General features: G+C 42.9%; 1 protein-coding gene across 2 annotated transcripts in view; it reads left to right on the forward strand.

Annotated features, from left to right (window-relative positions):
- Window positions 1–5542: 5542 nt before the first annotated feature.
- Window positions 5543–22666, forward strand: part of GAS2L3 (growth arrest specific 2 like 3) — a 37961-nt gene continuing 20837 nt past the window's right edge. For both annotated transcript variants that reach the window (XM_089694226.1, XM_089694219.1), the window contains exon 1: window positions 5543–5695. The gene's annotated coding sequence lies outside the window, so the exon portion shown is untranslated. The remainder of the gene's footprint in view (window positions 5696–22666) is intronic.

Genomic DNA, 22666 nt, shown 5'->3' on the forward strand with positions numbered 1-22666 from the left:
GGATGAATTACTATATGGGGGATGAATTACTATGGGGGATGAATTACTATATGGAGGATGAATTACTATATGGGGGATGAATTACTATATGGGGGATAAATTACTATATGGGGGATGAATTACTATAGGGGGGATGAATTACTATAGGGGGGATGAATTACTATATGGGGGATGAATTACTATATGGGGGATAAATTACTATATGGGGGATGAATTACTATAGGGGGGATGAATTACTATAGGGGGGATGAATTACTATAGGGGGGATGAATTACTATGGGGGATGAATTACTATATGGGGGATGAATTACTATATGGGGGATGTATTTTCAGTTTTAAAAATGTGGCTCTCAAAATAAATTTAAATCGTGGTTTTGGCGAGATTTGGCTCAGTTGAAAAAAAAGGTTGCCCACCACTGCCCTAAACCATTAGTGTTACGAACCTCCTTCTGAAATTGTTAACTGCCTGGCTACCTCTGGCTTCAGTACTGTTTGAGTCACTCTCTTGGAACAAGTATGCAGCTATTGGAATTAACTCCTACTCTACAATATGCTACAGTTTTTTTTTTAGCCAAATAACTAGAGGCCTCAAAATGAAGGCTGGTTCACACCACATACAGTCCAGTGTGTTTTTTTTTTTTCCAAATCAAAAATGCATGGACAGTAGGTTACAGTGGCAACGTTCACATGTGTGCAGTGTGTTCCAGTACAGTCAACAAGCATAGAACATGCTGCATTTTTTCTGAAAGGAACTGCACTAGAATGTGGTAAAATGCATCAAAAACACACAGGAACACTTCTAAATGCTTCAAAAATGCATTGGAATGCATTCAAACAAAAACAGGAAACTTTGGGGGAAAAAAGAAGGGGGAAAATGCACTGGAGCATATCAAAAACATGCATGCAGAAGTGCATTCGGACTGTGTTTCTGTGGTGTGAACCGACCCTTAGTCTGCAATCACAGGCTACATGCATAGGGCTGCCCAGCTGTCCTACATGACACAAAGTAGCTGAAGTAGTTCATGAGCCTTTTGGAGCTTCAAGCACCATGTGCGTTTTACCAGTATTTTTCATGTAAAAACGTGCGTCTGCTTGCCATATATGGGGTGCCATTAACAATGCATGGCACTGCAAGCGTGAAATGCATTTCTGCTTTTTTCTTTTGCATTGAGCAAGAACTGCATGTCACGGTTTGTGGCAAGCACACATGCAATCTTTACCTGGAAAAAAAACCCACAACGCTTGCTGCTCAAAAAAAGGCGCATCAGTCACCTGCTGCATTTGTCGCGCATATGACAGCCCATAGTGTGGGGTGGGTGCAGGGGCGGATTGACCATTTGGAAACTTGGGCACTGCCGAGGGCCCGGGGTCAGTAGGGGGCCCCATGAGATGCCCCTGGTACCTTTTTCATAGGCTTTTTTGTGTTTGGGCAAGGACACAGGGGCCCCATGATCCCCTATTGCCCGGGGGCCCCATGAGTTGTCAGTCTGCCCCTGGGTGGGTGTCATAGTGTGAATAGGTCCCAGGCGTCATACATCATATGTCCATTTAAATTTGAGATTTTGCACTGCTGGGTAGGGGGAGTGCATGTGGGCTGCCCTGCTGATGCTATCATTGGCTCCTGAAGATGTCAACAACATGGATCTCTCTCCTGTCAGCAGGGATGTGCTGCTCTGTATCTCTCTGAAAAGCAGAAACAGAGAAAGCAACACATCCCCTAGTAACACTACACAGTAACACAAAACAGTACACTGTTAACCCTTTGATCACCCCAGATGTTAACCCCTTCCTGCCCAGTGTCATTAGTACAGTGTCAGTGCTTTTTATTAGCACTGATCACTGTATTGGTTTCACTGGGGATGTCAGTGCCAGTTAGTTCCCAACAAGTGTCAGTGTCAGAATGCCCACCGCAGTCCCGCTATAAGTTGCTGATCGCCTCCATTACCAGTATAAAAAAATAAATTAATAAAAATTCCAGTATATATACCACCATTTGTAGATGCTATAACTTTATCGTAAGCCCAATAATATACACTTATTTGGATTTTTTTTTACCAAAGACATGTAACAGAATACATTTTGGCCTAAACTTATGAAGAAATTAATTTTTATGGGGTATGTTTTATAGCAAAAAGTCAAAACTATTGGGGTTTTTTTTTTCAAAATTGTCGTTTTTTTTTTTTTTAAATACTGAAGTGTGGGGTCTTGTGAGCTACTATGGTGTATGTAAAGTGCTACTAAATAATAAAATATCCTAAAATTGTGATATACAAATGAAATTAAATTAGATAATGTAAGAAACTGTGAAAATGTGGCTCGCTTCCACTCTACATATACTCATACCATGGTGTCATAAAGCATGAAATGAGAAATAGTGTTGTGCTCTACTGACAATTGTAAAGATTATGAGTGAATAAGTGTTAAATAAATAAAAGTCCTGCATCAAAAGCATATGTAACAATATCACTGCAATTATATTGCTACTACAATCATGTCCTTGATGAGTCCGTGCCTTTGGTACTTCTTCTATTGCTGTGATGCGGAATAATAACCGTGCAGTTCACCAAGCTAAAAATATATTGTGCACCTTCACCGGTTGCGCTCTCATCTGATGTATATGACCAAACCGTTAAGTGAGGTAATAAAATAATTGTGTCCCTTTATTTGGACTTAGTGGTAAATGGATAGGATTATCCCTCTTTCCCTGGGCTGGATTGTCCCCTTTCCCTGCAGGGGGTCCCCTCGCTTCCTTAGGGATTTTCCTGGAGCCAAATGGATGGACGGGAGTATCCTTCTTCCCACTAGGGGGTCTCCTTGCTTCCTTAGGGATTGTCCTGAAGCCGAATGGATGGACGGGAGTATCCCTCTTCCCACTAGGGGGTTTCCTTACTACCTTAGGGATTTTCCTGGAGCCGAATGAATGGACGGGAGTATCCCTCTTCCCACTAGGGGGTCTCCTTGCTTCCTTAGGGATTTTCCTGGAGCGGAATGGATGGACGGGAGTATCCCTCTTCCCACTAGGGGGTCTCCTTGCTTCCTTAGGGATTTTCCTGGAGCGGAATGGATGGACGGGAGTATCCCTCTTCCCACTAGAGGGTCTCCTTGCTTCCTTAGGGATTTTTCTCCATAGGTGTAATGGCCATGAAATGTAATAAAAGATATAGTGCCTTATCCTCTTTAAAAGTTAATTTATTCAAATAAAGTAGTGCACTCACATGTATTACAAGTTAAAATCGCATTAAAAGTTAAAATTTTAATCCACAGTAAGGTTTTCCAATATTGCTGAATACTTGCTGTATGTTGCTTTAATCACTTGCTGACCGCAGATAGCCAAATGACGGCTTCACTGTGGCCAGACAGTTCTGGGTGGACATCATATGAAGTCCTCCCAGAACGCGCTCTCCTGCGCGCCCTCGGGGCCCACAAACCCAGCGATCTCTGTGTCCTGTGGACACAGCTGATCACGTGATATGGTAAAAGGCCAATCACAGCAGCCTTGTACCACGTGATCAGCCGTGTCCAATGACACACTGTTCACTGGGAAATGCAATTGCCGGTTATTGGCTGCACTTTCCCCACGCTGTCACCGAGAACTGGCAGTTGTCAGAGGAGGGATCATCACCGATCTTCAGAGCACCCACCAGTGCCCAATAGTGCCACCCACCTGTGCCCATCAGTGCAACCCACCTGTGCTCACCAGTGCAGCCCACCAGTGCCATTCATCAGTACCACCAAGCAGTGCTGCCAGTCAGTGCCGCCTATCAATGCCCATCAGTGCTGCCTATCAGTACCACCTATCCATGGCACCTCATCAGTGCCCATCAGTGTTGCCTATCAATGCAGCCTCATCAATGCACATCAGTGCAGAAAAATTTCCTGTTTGCAAAATTTTATAATAGGAACAAAAAAAAACTTTTTTTTTAAATTTTTTGCTCTTTTTTTGTTTATAGCGCACAAAATAAAACACCCAGTCAGTGGTGGACTGACAACTCATGGGGCCCCCGGGCAATAGGGGATCATGGGGCCCCTGTGTCCTTGCCCACACTCAAATCACACCCAAAAAAGCCTATGAAAGGTACCAGGGACATCTCATGAGGCCCCTACTGACCCCGGGCCCTCGGGCAGTGCCCGAGTTCCCCAATGGTCAGTCCGCCCCTGCACCCAGTATATACCACCAAAAGAAAGCTCTATTTGTGAGAAAAAAATCAATATGGGTAGTGTTGCATGACTGCGCAATTGTCAAAGTGCAACAGTGCTGAAAGCTGAAAATTGGCCCTTGCAGGAAGAGGGTATAAGTGCCCTGTAGGCAAGTGGTTAAGCATCGTGACGTCATATCCCCTCCCTTCCCATCACAGCAATAGAAGAAGTACCAAAGGCACGGACTCATCAAGGACATGATTGTAGCAGCAATATAATTGCAGTGATATTGTTACATATGCTTTTGATGCAGGACTTTTATTATTTACACTTATTCACTCATAATCTTTGCAATTGTCAGTGGAGCGCAACACTATTTCTGATTTTATGGGGGTTTTTTTTGTTTATAGTGAAAAAAAAATGCAGAGGTGATCAAATAGCACCAAAAGAAAGTTCTATTTGTGCGGAAAAATTTATACATTTCATTTATGTACAACGTTGCATGACCGCGCAATTGTAAAAAAAATGCAGCTCCATATCGTAAAAAATGGCCTGGTCAGAAAGGGGGTTAAATCTCCCGGGACGTCAAGTGGCGAGGTAGCTAATTCATTTCAGTAGGTTGCCAAGGATCTAATGCAACATTTTGTGTTTACATTTGTCGCGTTTTGCTGTAATTTTGAGTGTGCTTGAAACACGTGGAGGAAAAAAAGCATTGTGTAGGGTTGGTTGTTAATGTCACCCAAACCCGACAAACGCATTATTATAAAAGATGTGAAATTCATAAAGGTGCATGAACTACAGTCCCATTAAAATGAATAAGCTGCCCTGTGTGTAGCAACCACGTGCACAAACGCGCATGTGCACTGGACAATTGTAAGCTGGTCGACAAAAAGCTATCAGGTGAATGCAGCCTGAGAGGTAAAATGACAACCTCTATATAGGTAGGCGGGGGTGAACACTCCTCGTGCGGGGACCCCCCGTGCTGTGATATCCAGGCTCTGACGTGAGCGCTCTTCGTGCGGGGACCCCCAGTGCTGTGTTATCCAGGCTCTGAAGTGCGGGGACCCCCAGTGCTGTGATATGCAGGCTCTTCGTGCGGGGACCCCCAGTGCTGTGATATGCAGGCTCTGAAGTGCGGGGACCCCCAGTGCTGTGTTATCCAGGCTCTGAAGTGCGGGGACCCCCAGTGCTGTGATATGCAGGCTCTGAGGTGGAAATCATCGCACACAAACCAGCAGCATCACTCACTTCCACCCTGCTGCCACACACCGCCCCCTTCTATCCAATCACACCTCTGCTCGAGGTGGGGCCGTGCTGAGCTGACATACCGCATTGCGATTGGCCAATTCGAAGGCCCGAAGTCAGGAAGGACCAATCGGACTCACAAGAGAGTTTGGAGCTGGGTAGGCGGGTTGTCCGAACTGTGGGGCTGTGGTGGAAGTGAGGGGACCGTGATTAGGGGACAGTGATTAGGAGACAACGCTGTGCCTGGGACTGGATGAGTATTACTGAGCTCTGGGAGCACACCACCCGGACTGACCACACCGGGCTCCGACAAGTGAGTACTGCGCCTGCACGTGCTAAGTGTGCCTAGCATCTACCAGAGGGAGAAAAGGACAGACTGAAGGGTGCTGGCATCGGTCTGTTATGACTGTATGAGTGGGAGAGGAGCCCCCTGCACACTGCTCCTGCTCTGTATTCGTACAGCCACTGGGGGCTTACATATGTCCCTTCCATCACATGTCCCGTCTCATCCCTCTTCTTATTCTGGATGGCCCTTATCCTTCTTTTTATATCAGATGTCCCTTGTCATGCCTCTTTTTATATCAGATGTCCCTTGTCATGCCTCTTTTTATATCAGATGTCCCTTGTCATGCCTCTTTTTATATCAGATGTCCCTTGTCATGCCTCTTTTTATATCAGATGTCCCTTGTCATGCCTCTTTTTATATCAGATGTCCCTTGTCGTGCCACTTTTATATCAATGTCCCTTGTCGTGCCTCTTTTTATATCAGATGTCCCTTGTCATGCCTCTTTTTATATCAGATGTCCCTTGTCATGCCTCTTTTTATATCAGATGTCCCTTGTCATGCCTCTTTTTATATCAGATGTCCCTTGTCATGCCTCTTTTTATATCAGATGTCCCTTGTCGTGCCTCTTTTTATATCAGATGTCCCTTGTCGTGCCTCTTTTTATATCAGATGTCCCTTGTCGTGCCTCTTTTTATATCAGATGTCCCTTGTCGTGCCACTTTTTATATCAGATGTCCCTTGTCGTGCCACTTTTTATATCAGATGTCCCTTGTCGTGCCACTTTTTATATCAGATGTCCCTTGTCGTGCCACTTTTTATATCAGATGTCCCTTGTCGTGCCTCTTTTTATATCAGATGTCCCTTGTCATGCCTCTTTTTATATCAGATGTCCCTTGTCATGCCTCTTTTTATATCAGATGTCCCTTGTCATGCCTCTTTTTATATCAGATGTCCCTTGTCGTGCCACTTTTATATCAATGTCCCTTGTCGTGCCTCTTTTTATATCAGATGTCCCTTGTCATGCCTCTTTTTATATCAGATGTCCCTTGTCATGCCTCTTTTTATATCAGATGTCCCTTGTCATGCCTCTTTTTATATCAGATGTCCCTTGTCGTGCCTCTTTTTATATCAGATGTCCCTTGTCGTGCCTCTTTTTATATCAGATGTCCCTTGTCGTGCCTCTTTTTATATCAGATGTCCCTTGTCGTGCCACTTTTTATATCAGATGTCCCTTGTCGTGCCACTTTTTATATCAGATGTCCCTTGTCGTGCCACTTTTTATATCAGATGTCCCTTGTCGTGCCACTTTTTATATCAGATGTCCCTTGTCGTGCCACTTTTTATATCAGATGTCCCTTGTCGTGCCACTTTTTATATCAGATGTCCCTTGTCGTGCCACTTTTTATATCAGATGTCCCTTGTCGTGCCACTTTTTATATCAGATGTCCCTTGTCGTGCCACTTTTTGTATCAGATGTCTCTTGTCATGCCTCTTTTTGTATCAGATGTCCCTTGTCATGCCACTTTTATTTGAATTCCACTTATCATCCCTCCTTTTTTATATTTGAATTCCACTTATCATCCCTATTTTATATTCCAGATGTCCCTTATTTACCCTCTTTTCATATCAGATGTCCCTTATTATCCCACTTTTCATATTATCAGATGTCCTTCATTTACCATCTTCTATATCAGATGTCACTTATTATCCCTCTTTTTTTATATTGAATGTCACATATCATCCCTCTTTTTATTCTGGATGTCCGTTATTATCCCTCCTTATTATATCAGAGGTCGCTTATCATCCCTTCTGTTTATATCAGAGGTCGCTTATCATCCCTTCTTTTTATATTTATTTCAGGTACTTATATAGTGCCGTCAATTTCTGCAGCGCTTTACATATATATTGTACATTCCCATCAGTCCCTAACCCTCAAGGGGCGTACAATTTAAGGTCAGAGGTCACTTATCATCCCTTCTTTTTATATCAGCTGTCGCTTATCATCCCTCCTTTTTTAGATCAGCTGTCGCTTATCATCCCTCCTTTTTTAGATCAGCTGTCGCTTATCATCCCTCCTTTTTTAGATCAGCTGTCGCTTATCATCCCTCTTTTTTTAGATCAGCTGTCGCTTATCATCCCTCTTTTTTTAGATCAGCTGTCGCTTATCATCCCTCTTTTTTTAGATCAGCTGTCGCTTATCATCCCTCTCTTTTTTTAGATCAGCTGTCGCTTATCATCCCTCTTTTTTTTTAGATCAGCTGTCGCTTATCATCCCTCTTTTTTTTTAGATCAGCTGTCGCTTATCATCCCTCTTTTTTTTTAGATCAGCTGTCGCTTATCATCCCTCTTTTTTTAGATCAGCTGTCGCTTATCATCCTTCTTTTTTTATATCAGATGTCGCTTATCATCCCTCCTTTTTATATCAGATGTCGCTTATCATCCCTCTTTTTATTGCTGTGATGTTAGTCTGTGTTATTGCATGCATGCATGCTGTCAGTATAGGGAGTGCCTTAACGGCAGTAGGAACACGTGTCTGGATGGAGGGACTCATCCTGATCCCAGGAATGGAGAAGCCTTTCTTATGACTCTGGAAGAGGAACTGGTGACTCACTGGCAGGGGGTTGAAGTCATGCTGCTAAAAATCTTGTCTCCCTGTGCTGTCTGAGTCAGCAGTGTGTTTTGTTACTGTTTTGTTACTAAAGAGAAATCCAATGTTACACATTTTGGAGGGCTCGCAGACCTCATGTGCTACTGCAATGATACAATGACATTTGATGTTCTCTCTCCAGTAGTTTCTTTAAGGTGTTATTAAACCCAGGACCCTGCATTCACTATATCTGGTCTCCACAGTACACAGAGCATGGGAATGCAATTATTTTAGTAAATATAAACTGTTAATTTCCTTTTCTCTTCAGCATTTAATCAGTCTTGTGACTTCTTTCAGTGTTTAGCAGAGCTCACGTTAAAGCAGAGTTCCACCTAAAAGTGGAAGCTCTGCTTGTTTGGCTCCTCCCCCCTCCACTGCCATATTTAGCACCTTTTTGGGGGGAGGGGGAATGGGTACCTGGATTTGACAGGTACCCGCTCCAACTTCCGGTTCAGTTCGCCATGAGTTTGGCCTCCTCCTTCCACCTGCAGTCTCCTGGGAACTTTAACAGGTCGGAGAAGGCTGCCAGACCAATCAAGAGGCACAGCACAACATGCGCAGTGCGCACCAAGCTGTGAAGCCACAAGCTGTCACAGCCTGGCGCCAACAGTTGAGATGCCGAAGGAGAGAAGGGACGGTGCGGGTAAGAACATCTCTGGACCCTGGGACAGGTAAGGGTGTGTTTATTAAAAGTCAGCAGCTATAGTTTTTGTAGCTGCTGACTTTTAGTAAACACAAAAACCACTGGAACTCTGCTTTAAAGCTTGTAGGAGGAGTTTTCTTTCTGCTTTGAGGATTCTGAACCCCCTGACCTCTGTCTGGACAGTGCTGATTGACTCCCAAACTGAGCATGTGCAGAGTGACTCCACAGGATATATCTTATCAGGAAATAAGAGGGGGGCACTGGAAGAAGGGGAGGATCAGAGAAGGCCGGATCAAACTGCCTTTTTAATGTAGAGGAGTAACCCTTTAGGTTCCACAGTGAGTATAACAAGCATGCTTTTACTGCATATACAGACTGATTGTACTGTTGTGGGTTTAGTAACGCTTTAATACATTTCTTTCCTTTAGTGGAGGGATGTTTTACAGCCACACTTATAGTTTACTAATAATTACCATGCAATGTTATGTATAGGAGGAATAATATATTTCAACGTAAAATACACACAACAATGCTAATACCTATATAACTTGAATGAAGAAGAGCCAAAGGTGCCCAATCCACGGTTGCTCAAACTGCACACAATAGCAAGGTAAGCAAGGATCCGCATGACCATGGATGCACTTTAGATGCTTGCAACCTTTATACTGGGGTCTCCAAATAAATACAAGTACAGAAAAGTTGACGTGGTTCAGCCTATATGGCCTTCGTCATAACTGACTAATGAGCATGCATAGTTGTGCAGATCCTTATTTACCTTACTATTATATTTCAACTTACCAGTCCTTAGATGTGGCGGCTGCATGTGTTTTCTTTTCATAACAACAGAAAAATATCTTTTGATCCTGTGAGAAACCTAGTGTGCTTTTAACTTCTTATACACTGATTTGAAATCTCAAACTATATTACCAGCTCTCGCCGGTTCAATTCTGTGAGCTACAGAACACCTCCCCCATGTTATAAAAATTATAAAAGAAGGGGTGTTTGTAGTTCACATCTGGAGAGCATCCTACAGTGACAACACTGCTCCTCTATAGATTCAGTATGGTGAGTGAGCATTGACATTCTATGACAGTAAAAAAAAAAATCTGAAAAATGAAAATGAATGCAACAAGCACATCTTAAAGTGTTACTAAACCCAGGACCCTGCATTCACTATATCTGATCTCCCACAGTAAACAGAACATGGAAGTGCAATTATTGTAGTAAAAATAAACTGCTAAATACCTTTTCTCATCAGCAGTCAGAGCAGTCTTGTGACTTCTATCAGTGTCCAGCAGATCACTAGTTAAAGCTTGTAGGAGGAGTTTTCATTTTGCTCTAGAAGGATGCAGAACCCCTGACCTCTGGACAGTGCTTGACTCTGTGCTTATTGGCTCTGTGCTGATCACATGCACTCTCTGAAGAAAAAAAACCTCTAGCGATACACACCAAACTGAGCATGTGCAGAGTGACTCCACACAATATGTCTTATCAGGAGATAAGAAGGAGACACTAGAAGTCGGGGAGGATCAGAGAAGTCAGGATCAAACAGCCTTTTTATGCAGTGCAGAGGATTAACCCCTTAGGTTCCACAGTGAGTATAACAAGCATGCTTTACTACATATACAGACTGATTTTACTGTTGTGCCTGTCTCCAGCACCACACACGGAGACTAGCAGGGAGGGGAGAGACCTTGCAGTGTAATGAGCACCGATTGGGTGCTCGTCAGGAAAGGGATTGTTGGGCTTATCCTTTATCCCTTTCACTGCCAGTCGTTTTTGCGTTTTTTGCACACGTTTAAAAAATCATTTAAGGCCTGAAGTTTGCACAAAACATTATATATTTTCTGAAATGAGAAACCCTAGAGAATAAAATAGTGGTAGTTCCAATTTTCTATGTCACACAATGTTATCACCAAAGGGTAAAAAATTTTGGTAAAAAATTCACTTAAGGTAATTTTAGGGCAGAAAAAAAACAACAAATTACCCGTTTTTTTTTTTTTTTTTTTTTTTTGTAAATTTGAAAGAGGAGGTTGCATCTAGTAAATAGATATCCAGTATGTCAAACCCTAAATTTACATGCACTTGTGAAATGGCAATACACTTTAGTACCCTATATTTTCTATTGGCAATGCTTTTAAAGCCCCTTATCATCAGTTTAGTGTTATGGAGGAGGTCTGGTGCTCTCATTCTGGCGTACATGGCGATATGTAATGTGTATCGCAATCGTCGTCTTCATGTGTAGGCGCCCCAGCAAGTACTTTTATGTTTGTAAATGCTTACATATGTGGTGGTGAGGGGCCTTGAAAATGTTATTGTGGAAGGGGGTTTTGTGTTTTTACAAATATGAAAAAAAAAAAATTTTCTCTTTTTTTTCATCACATAGGGAGCAAAAAGTCCCCTATGTGATGATTGTTTGGTGACAGGTTCTCTTTGAGACATCCAGGGTCTTTTAGACCCTGCATGTCTCCACTGGATGTAATGCAGTGCATATTGCTCTGCATTACATTCCTTCCTGGCCTCGATGGCTGGGAAATCTGTCAACAGGGACCTGGTAGTGACATCACATCACTTCCGGGTTGAGACAAGAAGGGGAGGGGAGCGGATGTGTCTACTCTCCCCTATACCTGCCAGCACTCGCTTAATTGGTCCGAGGCCTCAGATGGGCAAGTGGAGCTCGGGAGACATAGAGGAGGCTGGCACCACAGTGGGCTGTTTGGAATCTGGCGGCAGTGCAGCCACTTGAATGCTTCCACCTGACAGATAAGCCCTGCTGCTTGCCCAGTTAAAGGTTAAAAAAAAAACTACCTGCCCGGTGATATAAATTGAACATCCCTGTGATGTGTGCTTAGTGGTGATGCTGGGCAAATGATCTACTGTGGTCAGTTTTTAATATGGAAGCCCTGCCTATTACAGTGATTTGTCACCATCCTCAGTGGACCCTCAGATATGAGATCTGCATATTTACATTGTGCCAAGCTGGACCAATACAAGTATGCAGTAAAGATTGTACCTGGAGTTCAGGTTTAAAAATATTTTTATCCACACATCTATCCATAGCCGTTTTTGCTTATTTAAAGATTTCATAAGTAAGACAATGATTTCTTTTGTTTCCAGAAACCTTTTCCTGATCAGTCACATCCTTCACACACAAACCTTTTGCTCTCTGACAGCCACCGAGACTGACATGTTTTTCACTCTTTGTAGCTTGTAATAAAAATAGGAAATGGCCTCATTGTTCTGTCTTCATTTTTGTTCAGAGGATGAAAACTTTGGCTTTAGTACTTTCTGGGACATACAGTATAATGCATATCCAGAAAGCAATAGTCAAACAATTTCTTTATCTACATACTTGTTCTGTGTTGGGGCTTGTTCACACTAGGCTGTTTTGCCAACGCTTGCCAAACGCCCCTATAGCGTTTGGCAAGCGTTGGTCCGGCGTTTGCGGAGCGTTTTTAACGCTTTGCAAACGCCGCATGCGCGGTTTAGCGGCGGTTGCTAGGTGTTTGCCGAGCGTTAATAACGCCCCACAAACGCCTATAATGCAGTTTGAGTGGTGTTACCGCTCCGCAACCGCACCGCAAACGCCGGCCGGGCGTTTGCGGAGCGGCTCCATAGACGAGAATAGGAGGCTTCAAAGCCTCAAGACTCGACCAGAGGCATCCGTTTTGCCGCGACGCAAACGCTCCCGTTAGAACAGCACCATGTGCTGTAATGTGCAGAATTGGCAGAGGCGTTTGGGAAGCGGTAAAAACGCTTCTCAAACGCCTCTCTGCCGCCTGCACACAAGACTAGTGTGAACGTAGCCTAAGTGAACCAAAGCATGGGGAGTAAATCCTCAGGAGGGAAAGTGGTTAAACCTTCGTTTTTCTTGTCAGTCTGCAGTGCTGTAATGTTCTGTAAAATGTAGGAGGCAACTTGGAGGCATTCTGTACACAGATGGTCTTTGGACTGAAGCCTGAACAAGAAAACAAATGCAGCTACCACTTCTAATAATTGGTCAGCTGCAATATACAGTTGTGCTCAAAAGTTTGCATACCCTGACAGAAATTGTGAAATTTTGGCATTGATATTGAAAATATGACTGATCATGCCATAAAATGCTCTTTTATTGAAGGATGATGATCATATGAATCCATTTATTATCAAATAGTAGTTTGGCTCCTTTTTAAATCATAATGATAACAGAAATCACCCAAATGGCCATGATCAAAAGTTTACATACCCTGGAATGTTTGGCCTTGGTACAGACACACAAGGTGACACACACGTGTTAAAATGCCAATTAGAGGTTAACCCCTTCCCGCCGGCGCCTCCCGGCCCTTTAAGAGTTTCAGAAGCCAGGAGGCGGGGCTTGGTTTAGGGATCATGTGACCGCCGTGATGCGTCGTCACGGTGGTCACATGATCGGGAAAGGTCCCGATCGAAAGAGCAGACCGGGACCTTTCCGTGAGCACCGGACATATGTGCTGGGAGCGCGCACCACTCAGCACATATGTTTTTTCTTACCTGAACGCAAATGTGCGGCCGCTCGGCATCTAGGCCCAGACATCGGAAGGCCACACATTTGTGTGCGGCCGGCGTACAGGGGTTAATGTCCCACATCTGTGGCTTTTTAAATTGCAATTGGTGTCCGTGTATAAATAGTCAATGAGTTTGTTAGCTCTTACGTGGAAGCACTGACTAGGCTAGATACTGAGCCATGGGGATCAGAAAAGAACTGTCAAACGTCCTGCGTAACAAGGTAATGGAACTTTATAAAGATGGAAAAGGACATAAAAAGATGTCTGAATCTTGTGACCCAAGTAAATTCTCCTATTAAATAGTCTTGGTATAATAAAGATTATATATAAATGGTTACAAAAGCTTTAAAACCTCAGTCAAACTTAAAAAAAAAAAAAATAGAATATATTTGACCCCAAACCATTACATATTTCCTTTTTTTTTTTTAAATGCAAGCCCTGAGCTTTGATTTAAAATTCCTATCTGTTAAGCATGCCCTGAAGACACAATTCTTCATTCTTATGGACGCACCCGACTATGAAATATCTTGAAAGCCCAGCTTGCCTAAGCAAGAATTTGGTATTTATTTCTATATGTTTTTCATGGAAATATTGATACTGAAATTATATTTTGTTACAAAGAAGCTCTGTTTATGAAATGTCACAGGGCAGTTTTCTAGTGGAGAAATTCCTTGGCATTGCATGCCTGGCTGTAATATTGCAATGTTTTCCATTCAATAGTCACCCACGCAGACCACTGCAATGAATAGCTACTGCCCCAGCCACAGGACTAGACGTCCTTTGATTATGTTATTGTTCCCTGTATTGTCATTGTTTATTGAAGAGACTTGATATCTAAATTCTGTGATTATTGTATTTCACATGTAACTGATTTAATTTCTTTTAAAGTCATACATAGGTTGTGGCATCGATAAAACATTAGAGATTACTGTTCAAAGTATCCTGTATGTTTTCAATTACATTTTGTTGCTCTTCTGCAGTGTTGGGTGAATCTGGCAGGTGGAGGTATTACTTTTGATATCACTGACACCTTTACTTTTTCAGGTTCTCATAGAGTGATGGTTCTTTATAAAGGTATACTTTAGTTAAAATATAATGTAAAAATAAACCCATGCCCAGACCAAGTATTTACATATTCTGATCAAGTAGTAAAAGCCCTTTAAAATCAGCCTCCAGTCACATCTCTAGCTATAATCATTGTGGAGAAATGTGTCTTCAAAAAGGCAAAGAAATCTCAGCTATTTTTCTATTTTGGTCCTTGCACACTGGCAGCTGAGATGCTGGCATGTTTTTTCTTGGCTGGGCAGCCATGGTGCATCATACAGCCTCCCGTGGACACGAATGTGTCAGGGACCCCAGGCTTTACCGCGGCGCACGGGTCTGCGCATGAGCGGTATGCTGGGGCGCACTAGCGTGCGGGCACTAGGACCTGGGCACCCACGGCGGTCGCGCATGCGCACTCGCGATCACGGATGTGCGCCTGGCACCAATGAGAGCGCAGGGTGCCCGATTTAAACAGGCTCTGACTGTGCTCAAATTACCGTATGGTCTTTTCCTGTACCCTGTGTTCCTGAGAGATTGCCTTGTTGCCGACCCTGCCTGACCCTGATTTGTTGACTATCTCCTGCTCTGATCCCTGGCTTGTCTGACCATTCTCCTGTCTAATTCTGTATGTTTGATCTCCTGTTACCGAACCTGGCCTGTGACCCGTTTATCCTTCTGCCTGCCGCTTGTACCGTCCTGCCTCCACCGTTACTGACCTGGCCTGTCTGTCTTCGCTCACTCCGCCTCCTCACATCAGGCTTTCACCTGCTATGTACCACCGGCAAGTGCTTCTACCACAGCTGGTTGCACCCAGGGGCCGCGACCTGGTTTCGGCCTGCTCCAAGTCCATCCCCACCATCAGGGGCTCTGGTGAACAAGCAGGTCGAGGCTTAGATTCCACGCCCTGGGGAATCCCGGTCTGTGGAGCGCTAGAGGCTACCACCGGTTGGTCCTTAACAGAATGACTATGCACTGCTATAACTATGTATGCAACCGTGCTGTCGTAAAGCCGAGTATGCAAAAAATAGAAAACTTTTGTATACCTAGTATACCTCTGCTTGAGGAACTCCTAATAACCTGTGGAGGAGCCCCAGGGTTCCATGGAATTCCTGGTTGAGAATTGCTGTTGTAAGGTGCTATAATTAACTGAAACTAGACTTTAGAGTCTTTCTGATGATTATTGTAGTTTATTTAGAATAAATTACTTCACAGTACAAGCAGCTACAGAGGTTCACTGATGGCTTATTTTTAAATTCGAACACAACCTATTTCTCTATTGCTCTCTTTAATGCATTGATGTAGTGTAGACGTGTGATTCATTTCATTACGATTTTAAATTTTCAATATTCTGAGATTTGAATGTATATGAATCACTGCGTCTTGTCCATAATGGGCATGGTATTGACACAGCTCTAGATGATCCACATTGGCTCACTATTGATATGATCCAAAAAAATTTGGACAGTGTAAAGGTGAATAAAGCACCTGGACTGGATGGCATACACCCACGGGTCCTTAAAGACTTGAGCTCTGTCATTTCAAAGCCATTGTTTCTAATTCTTAGGAACTCTTTAATGACTGACATAGTACCACTGGATTGGCGTAAGGCCAATGTGGTGCCAATATTTAAAAAGTAATTATAGACCTGTTAGTTTAACTTCTATAGTTGGGAAGATACTGGAGAGTTTAATAAAAGACCACATAGATGAGTTCTTGCTGGAAAAAAATATTTTAAGCAACAGACAGCATGGATTCATAAAAGACAGACGTTGTCAAACAAATCTGATTTCTTTTTATGAGGGGGTGAGCAAAACCTTGGACAGAGGGGTGGCGGTGGACGTGGTATACTTGGATTTTCCAAAAAGCGGTTGACACAGTTCCCCACACACGGCTAATGTGTAAGGTAAAGTCTACAGGCTTAGAAAAACTTGCACAAAAATTGTTTTTAAAAATCTTCTCCCCGCAAGGTAATGCTATAATGTGCAATTATGAAAGACTTACCTTAGAGCGAAGCCCTCCAGTGGTGAGCTGTCTCTGTTGACAGGTCTTCCTTCTGGGTTTGCGGTCTCTGGCAGCTTGATTGACCGAGCTGCGAGGACGTCACTCCCGCACATGCGTGCAGGAGTCACAGCCACGGCACAGAGCTCTGAAGGAACGGCACCAGTATGCTGTTCCTTCAGAGCGCATGTGATGGTGGCATCGGCAGCTGCTGCTCCCTAGAATATCTCGTAAACGGTGCACATTGTACGAGATATTCATTTAACCTACAGGTAAGCTTACTTGTACTTGGGTAAAATTTTCCAGTGGGAGTTTACTTCCACTTTAACTAATCAATCTGAAACTAATCAATCTGTAGTGCATCAGCACCCTCGGCCCCTAACCTAGTGATCTGAGAGAGCTTACCAAACCCACTCAGTTCATGCTTCTTGTTATTCCTCACATATAGAAAGTCTTAAGGTCACCAAAAGTCATTACCAATAAGTTCCTTCCAGCCACCAATCAGATTAAAAAATTTCTGGGAAGTTTAAACATTATTCCAAAAACAGAGAGGAAGGAAGCTACACAGTACAGGATGTACACTCCCAGTGACCCTGTAAGGTACTCACTGAATTCTAGCAACAGTAGATTACAGAAAATTTAGATTAAAGTAAACTGAGTGAGTAGCATTATTGAAACACTGATAACTTGGAAACACCGAGACAGTTGCTGACCTCCCAAAAATGCTGATTGGCTGTTATGCTGGCCCACTAATTTTCACACGTTGAGTAAATTACCTGAAGCCCATATGCAGGTCCCTGACTTTGTTGCATGCTTCTTGTGGGTCAGTGCCTGCCAGAGAGTTTCTTAGGAACAGACAGATTACCATGAAATGCAATGCATGAAAACAGACCATTTGTACATGTTTAGCAGCTTTATCTGACTGGTATTTCACTCCAGCTGTTGCCTAATCTTCTTGCACAACCTTCTAGTAAATCAGGCCTGCATGAGCTCATTTTCCATCCTTTTAGTGTTAAGTTGTGTTTTTTATTTTTTTTTTGCCTTTTGTACTGTAATGATCCAACATGCCATCAACCATGGGAGCCTGTCCTACTAGAACAGATGAATTATTGTACCCCTGTTCCATAGCGGAATCTTTGACCCCTGGGTTTCAGATTTCATATGCTCTGCTAGCTTGAGTGGGAGTTTAGTGACATGCATGTTTCCAGATCAGTGGGGAGGGGAATGCTCCATTCCCTTGTGTCATGTTAAGGCTTCCAGTGTGCAGCGCCTGAATGGCCAGTCTGTTCTTCATTTCTTCTGGAGTGTGAGGGAATAATGATCGTCTCAGGAGACTTCTCAGATGTGCACAATTTAATGCTACTGTCACTGTGTTCTGTAAGGAAACAAGTCACAGCACATATTTTTTAACCACTTAGGTAGACTAAAAAAATGTGCTTTTAAAGTATTTTGGAAGTTTAGCACAGAGCATAGCTAAACGGTGATGTATTTTGCAGAGCAATGGTTACAAAACCATCATTTTTGTGGGGTTTCACTTCTCTCGAGCTAAATTGACCAGCTTTGTGGAAGCAGTAATTTAAATCGATACCCTATTGCTAATTACTGTTATGAACACCTCTTACTCCGTGCAGTTGGGTGTACTAAATGATCCAGCCATCAAAAGTTTTACTATTCTACTACTACGGTAGTTTCAAAAGTGTGTCTTGCATAATAGCATTATATCATTTGCACACATGCCCCAATCGCTGGACAATTATGAAATGACCGCTGGATGACGGCCAAAAAATGTCAATGTATACAATAGACTTTTTCTCCATCAGAGCTTTGTTGGCATTGTATGATTCTGCTGATTATTGCATGTGTTTAACAGCAGTGGTTTTATGTAAGTGTGGCACCCTTCTTTTTCTTTTATTTTCAAAGCTGTAATTTTAAATTTCCTTTTCTTGTACACTACAAGACCCAGGAGAGATCATTCTTGGCTAATCCTGCTGCCAAGGTGTGGACTTGCAGCGCTACCATGCAGGTGTGGCCCTGCCAGCCCGTGCTGCTGTGCACGTGCAGCCTACAGACCACACTGGACATGCCATCTTGAAACCCTTTTTCTTACTGAGGACACCAGCTGAGCAGGAAGTGTATTGCAGAGCTCCTAACGCACAGACCATGGTATGACGGGGTACCCCAATGTTCCAGCAGGTGGGACACTGGGAGGCTTCCCTCTCCTCCCCTAGTTGGTGCTTTTCCTCCAAATTTGGAGTATTGTGCCTCTTTGTGGGCTTTGCAGGCATGGTATATCTGGCACCAGGGAGATTTTGGACCAGTGTAAACTACACTCCACACACACAACTAGTTTCTTGCAGACTCCTTCGGGCTCTGTTTCTATGGACCTTCTTGTCCGAGGAGGAATTCTCAACTTGTTTTTCCACTGTATTGCAATAGCTAGATATCCATAAGGATCAGCAGATAGATGCCTGTAAGTGGTCTAGGTCTCCATCCACATAGGAAATATAGCTTGTGATCTTCCCCTACCAATCTTTCTTTGGTTGGATGAGGAGGAAGCATAGTTTAACACCTCACGTGGAAAGCATGCTTTGCTTGGTGTGAATAGAGAAAGTTTCATCCTAGGAAATGCTCCATGGTACAGGTGTTCTTTATTTTTCCTTTATTCGGGACTGGACAACTCCTTACCCCTGAGGAATATAAAACTTCAGGTTTCAGCCCTGGCAGTGCTATTTTAGAAACTGTTGGTTTTCTTCTCCTTTATCAGAGCCTTTGTTCAAGGTTTGGCCCTTGTTGTTCACCAGTACGCTCCCTGCTAACTTCTTGGGATCTCAGTCTGGTGCTGTCAATTCTTCAGAATCCAAATCCATTCTGGATATTTCTCTCCCTCTCCTATCATGGAAGGTTGCCTTTCTGCTGCTTATTGCGTTGATTAGGGGGGGTGTCTCTGATCTTGCAGCTTTGTCTTGTAAAGAGCCGTTTCTTGTGCTTCACAAGGAAAAGATTGTGTTGAGACCATGGAATTCCTTTTTGTCTAAGGTAATCACTAAGGATATGGCTTGCCACTATTTGGATATAGTTAGGACTGCACAGGTCTACCTTGATTTGTCAATCTGATGCCCTGTTTGTGTTACCTGAATGTCCCGGAGGGGATAGGCAGCCTCTTGATTGGGTGTATGACCTGAAGGTAGGGTTCCTCCCTTTTTTGTGAAGTCCCACTCCACAAGAAGTGTTGGTGCTTTGTGGGCTGTTCAAATTTAGGCCATGGTTTCCCAAGGTGGCAACCTAGTCTTCTGCTCCTATGTTTGCTAAGTTTTACCAAGTGGGTGTTCAGACCTCAGTGGACACCAACCTAATTTAAAAAGTTCTACAGGCAGTCCTGTAAAGTCCCTATCAGTTGTTTGTTTTTTGTTACTTGTAAGCCTAAGCGCAGCCAAATTCAGAAACTGAAAAATCCAGCACAAGGGACATAACTTACAGTTGGTAGGATGTGCCCCTTGTGTTGATTCCTCTCCTGTAAATAGTAATTCTCCTCTGTTCTCCACCCACATCACTGTAATTTTCTGGTGCAGCTGGGGTTTATACAGCTAAAGGGCTGTCACAGGCTCTCAGTAAGAGAGTCTGACTATGCACACCATTTCTGCCCAGCTCTGCCATTCATGGAAGCAGTACTATAGCTTCTATGAACGGAAAGCAATCTAAGAGTGCAGGATAAGCGGATGATTGATAGCTTTGCCACCTTCATTCATAGATCGTGTACTCTCCTGTGTCCTGTGATGTACTCCAAAAAAGGGATTTTACAGGTAAGTAAAGAATTCTGCTATCTTGTGTGCATTGAAGAGTAAATCTCCTTCCAATGTCACAATATCAACTTGTCATTGTAGGGATCCCTCCACCATTTTAGCTTTTTAAATGAGAGGCAGAAATCCCAGATAATGTAACCTGATTTTAGAAGATGATTGTTACTTTAATTATTTTTTTGAAGGGAAGCTTTTAAACTATACAGGTGAAACTCGAAAAATTAGAATATCATGCAAAAGTTAATTTATTTCAGTAATGCAACTTTAAAAGGTGAAACTAATATATGAGATAGACTCATTACATGCAAAGCAAGATAGTTCAAGCTGTGATTTGTCATAATTGTGATGATTATGGCTTACAGCTCATGAAAACCCCAAATCCACAATCTCAGAAAATTAGAATATTACATGCAAACAATAAAACAAGGATTGTACATAGAACAAAATTGGACCTCTGAAAAGTATAAGCATGCATATGTACTCAGTACTTGGTTTGGGCCCCTTTTGCAGCAATTACTGCCCCAATGCGGCGCGGCATGGAAGCTATCAGCCTGTGGCACTGCTGAGGTGTTACGGAAGACCAGGATGCTTCAATAGCGGCCTTCAGCTCTTCTGCATTGTTCGGTCTCATGTCTCATCTTTCTCTTGGCAATGCCCCATAGATTCTCTATGGGGTTCAGGTCAGGCGAGTTTGCTGGCCAATCAAGCACAGTAATCCCACGGTCATTGAACCAGGTTTTGGTGCTTTTGGCAGTGTGGGCAGGTGCCAAGTCCTGCTGGAAAATGAAGTCAGCATCCCCATAAAGCTCGTCTGCGGAAGGAAGCATGAAGTGCTCCAAAATCTCCTGGTAGATGGCTGCGTTGACCCTGGACTTAATGAAGCACAGTGGACCAACACCACCAGGTGACATGGCTCCCCAAATCAACACAGACTGTGCAAACGTCACACTGGACTTCAAGCATCTTGCAGTGTGTGCCTCTCCATTCTTCCTCCATACTCTGGGTCCTTGGTTTCCAAATGAGATGCAAAAGTTGCTCTCATCAGAAAAGAGGACTTTGGACCACTGAGCAACAGACCAGGTCTGTTTTTCTTTAGCCCAGGTAAGACGCTTCTGACGTTGTTTGTTGTTCAGGAGCAGGAGTGACAAGAGGAATACGACAATTGAAGCCCATGTCCAGGATCTGTCCGTGTGTGGTGGCTCTTGATGTACTGACTCCAGCCTCGGTCCACTCCTTGTGAAAGTCCCCAACACTTTTGAATGGCTTTTTCCTGACAATCCTCTCCAGGCTGCGGTCATCCCTGCTACTTGTGCACCTTTTTCTTCCACACTTTTCCCTTCCACGTAACTTTCTATTAATGTGCTTTGATACAGCACTTTGGGAACATCCAACTTCTTTTGCAATTATCTTTTGAGGCTTTCCCTCCTTATGGAGGGTGTCAATGATGGTTTTCTGCACAACTATCAGATCAGCAGTCTTTCCCATGATTGTGATTCCTACTGAACCAGACTGAGAGACCATTTAAAGGCTCAGGAACCCTTTGCAGGTGTTATGGCTTAATTAGCTGATTAGAGTGGGACACTTTGAGCCTAGAATATTGCACCTTTTCACAATATTCTAATTTTCTGAGATTGTGGATTTGGGGTTTTCATGAACTGTAAGCCATAATCATCACAATTATGACAAATCACGGCTTGAACTATCTTGCTTTGCATGTAATGAATCTATCTCATATACAGTATTAGTTTCATCTTTTAAGTTGCATTACTAAAATAAATGAACTTTTGCACGATATTTAAATTTTTTGAGTTTCACCTGTATAGTAGAAGTATCACTACAGATCTACAGTATGTCTTTGTTCTAGTTCCTTGGCTTTAACTTTAATAATTCAGGTTTTTGTTAGTCAAGTTTTTATTTATTTATTTTTAACTGTTTTGAACCAGCTGTATTGGAATGTCCCAGCTGTAGTCTGTGTTTCTGAATGAACCCTAATGGTACTTGATGGAGATGGTTGTTAATTGTGTGCTCACAGATGACCTCTCGGCCCTGTGGTATTCAAGTGGTATGCTCTTTGCTTATATTCTACCTCCTGCTAAAAGGAAACAGATAATACATGTAGTTTTTATAATCCGAATTGTATTTATGTTCATTAGTAAATTATCAAAAAAGGAAGGAAGACAGTATTGTCCTTCCTTTTTTTTTTTTTTTTTTTTTTTTCTTATTTCTAAATACTGATAGATATATGCTGACAGAGTACTTTATCTTATAAAACAGTAGTACAATAAATATTTGTGTAATATTAAGAGGGAATTGACTGATGCATCTCTATTTCGTTTCCTTTTGTAG

Source organism: Staurois parvus, unplaced genomic scaffold, assembly GCF_062004578.1.
Source record: "Staurois parvus isolate SC_StPar_1 unplaced genomic scaffold, SC_StPar_1.0 ptg000025l, whole genome shotgun sequence".
Lineage (NCBI taxonomy): Eukaryota > Metazoa > Chordata > Amphibia > Anura > Ranidae > Staurois > Staurois parvus.